We start from the raw sequence: 2,904 nt of genomic DNA, 5'->3' as shown, positions 1-2,904 counted from the left end.
GCGACCGCCACAAGGCGACCGCCACAAGGCGACCCGCCACAAGGCGACCGCCACAAGGCGACCGCCACTGGCCCCAAGCGCCCAGCCCCGACCGCCACCCCCCGACCGCCACAAGGCGACCGCCACAAGGCGACCGCCACCGGCCCCAAGCGCCAGCCCCCGACCGCCACCCCCCCGACCGCCACAAGGCGACCGCCACAAGGCGTTAGTGGCCGCGCCCGGTACTTTACTGGACCCTATTTGGCCCGCGGACCGGCCGGCGTCGCTTCCTTGAATGCTTAGCCGCCTTTCGAGCTGCCATGCCGGGCTTGAGTTAGTGGTTTGCGCCCGGTACTCTACGTTAAAAGTCAGGCGGAACGGCTCTGAAGCTCCAGACCGGTGCTTCCTTGAATGCTTAGCCGCCTTTCGAGCTGCCATGCCGGGCTTGAGTTAGTGGTTTGCGCCCGGTACTCTACGTTAAAAGTCAGGCGGAACGGCTCTGAAGCTCCAGACGGTGCTTCCTTGAATGCTTAGCCGCCTTTCGAGCTGCCATGCCGGGCTTGAGTTAGTGGTTTGCGCCCGGTACTCTACGTTAAAAGTCAGGCGGAACGGCTCTGAAGCTCCAGACGGTGCTTCCTTGAATGCTTAGCCGGCCTTTCGAGCTGCCATGCCGGGCTTGAGTTAGTGGTTTGCGCCCGGTACTCTACGTTAAAAGTCAGGCGGAACGGCTCTGAAGCTCCAGACGGTGCTTCCTTGAATGCTTAGCCGCCTTTCGAGCTTGCCATGCCGGGCTTGAGTTAGTGGTTTGCGCCCGGTACTCTACGTTAAAAGTCAGGCGGAACGGCTCTGAAGCTCAGACGGTGCTTCCTTGAATGCTTAGCCGCCTTTCGAGCTGCCATGCCGGCTTGAGTTAGTGGTTTGCGCCCGGTACTCTACGTTAAAAGTCAGGCGGAACGGCTCTGAAGCTCCAGACGGTGCTTCCTTGAATGCTTAGCCGCCTTTCGGAGCTGCCATGCCGGGCTTGAGTTAGTGGTTTGCGCCCGGTACTCTACGTTAAAAGTCAGGCGGAACGGCTCTGAAGCTCCAGACGGTGCTTCCTTGAATGCTTAGCGCCTTTCGAGCTGCCATGCCGGGCTTGAGTTAGTGGTTTGCGCCCGGTACTCTACGTTAAAAGTCAGGCGGAACGGCTCTGAAGCTCCAGACGGTGCTTCCTTGAATGCTTAGCCGCCTTTCGAGCTGCCATGCCGGGCTTGAGTTAGTGGTTTGCGCCCGGTACTCTACGTTAAAAGTCAGGCGAACGGCTCTGAAGCTCCAGACGGTGCTTCCTTGAATGCTTAGCCGCCTTTCGAGCTGCCATGCCGGGCTTGAGTTAGTGGTTTGCGCCCGGTACTCTACGTTAAAAGTCAGGCGGAACGGCTCTGAAGCTCCAGACGGTGCTTCCTTGAATGCTTAGCCGCCTTTCGAGCTGCCATGCCGGGCTTGAGTTAGTGGTTTGCGCCCGGTACTCTACGTTAAAAGTCAGGCGAACGCTCTGAAGCTCCAGACGGTGCTTCCTTGAATGCTTAGCCGCCTTTCGAGCTGCCATGCCGGGCTTGAGTTAGTGGTTTGCGCCCCGGTACTCTACGTTAAAAGTCAGGCGGAACGGCTCTGAAGCTCCAGACGGTGCTTCCTTGAATGCTTAGCCGCCTTTCGAGCTGCCATGCCGGGCTTGAGTTAGTGGTTTGACGCCGGTACTCTACGTTAAAAGTCAGGCGGAACGGCTCTGAAGCTCCAGACGGTGCTTCCTTGAATGCTTAGCCGCCTTTCGAGCTGCCATGCCGGGCTTGAGTTAGTGGTTTGCGCCCGGTACTCTACGTTAAAAGTCAGGCGGAACGGCTCTGAAGCTCCAGACGGTGCTTCCTTGAATGCTTAGCCGCCTTTCGAGCTGCCATGCCGGGCTTGAGTTAGTGGTTTGCGCCCGGTACTCTACGTTAAAAGTCAGGCGGACGGCTCTGAAGCTCCAGACGGTGCTTCCTTGAATGCTAGCCGCCTTTCGAGCTGCCATGCCGGGCTTGAGTTAGTGGTTTGCGCCCGGTACTCTACGTTAAAAGTCAGGCGGAACGGCTCTGAAGCTCCAGACGGTGCTTCTTGAATGCTTAGCCGCCTTTTCGAGCTGCCATGCCCGGGCTTGAGTTAGTGGTTTGCGCCCGGTACTCTACGTTAAAAGTCAGGCGGAACGGCTCTGAAGCTCCAGACGGTGCTTCCTTGAATGCTTAGCCGCCTTTCGAGCTGCCATGCCGGGCTTGAGTTAGTGGTTTGCGCCCGGTACTCTACGTTAAAAGTCAGGCGGAACGGCTCTGAAGCTCCAGACGGTGCTTCCTTGAATGCTTAGCCGCCTTTCGAGCTGCCATGCCGGGCTTGAGTTAGTGGTTTGCGCCGGTACTCTACGTTAAAAGTCAGGCGGAACGGCTCTGAAGCTCCAGACGGTGCTTCCTTGAATGCTTAGCCGCCTTTCGAGCTGCCATGCCGGGCTTGAGTTAGTGGTTTGCGCCCGGTACTCTACGTTAAAAGTCAGGCGGAACGGCTCTGAAGCTCCAGACGGTGCTTCCTTGAATGCTTAGCCGCCTTTCGAGCTGCCATGCCGGCTTGAGTTTAGTGGTTTGCGCCCGGTACTCTACGTTAAAAGTCAGGCGGAACGGCTCTGAAGCTCCAGACGGTGCTTCCTTGAATGCTTAGCCGCCTTTCGAGCTGCCATGCCGGGCTTGAGTTAGTGGTTTGCGCCCGGTACTCTACGTTAAAAGTCAGGCGGAACGGCTCTGAAGCTCCAGACGGTGCTTCCTTGAATGCTTAGCCGCCTTTCGAGCTGCCATGCCGGGCTTGAGTTAGTGGTTTGCGCCCGGTACTCTACGTTAAAAGTCAGGCGGAACGGCTCTGAAGCTCCAGACG

The sequence above is a fragment of the Syngnathus typhle genome, unplaced genomic scaffold, assembly GCF_033458585.1.
Source record: "Syngnathus typhle isolate RoL2023-S1 ecotype Sweden unplaced genomic scaffold, RoL_Styp_1.0 HiC_scaffold_340, whole genome shotgun sequence".
NCBI classification, from domain to species: Eukaryota; Metazoa; Chordata; class Actinopteri; order Syngnathiformes; family Syngnathidae; genus Syngnathus; species Syngnathus typhle.
This window is presented reverse-complemented; position numbering follows the sequence as displayed.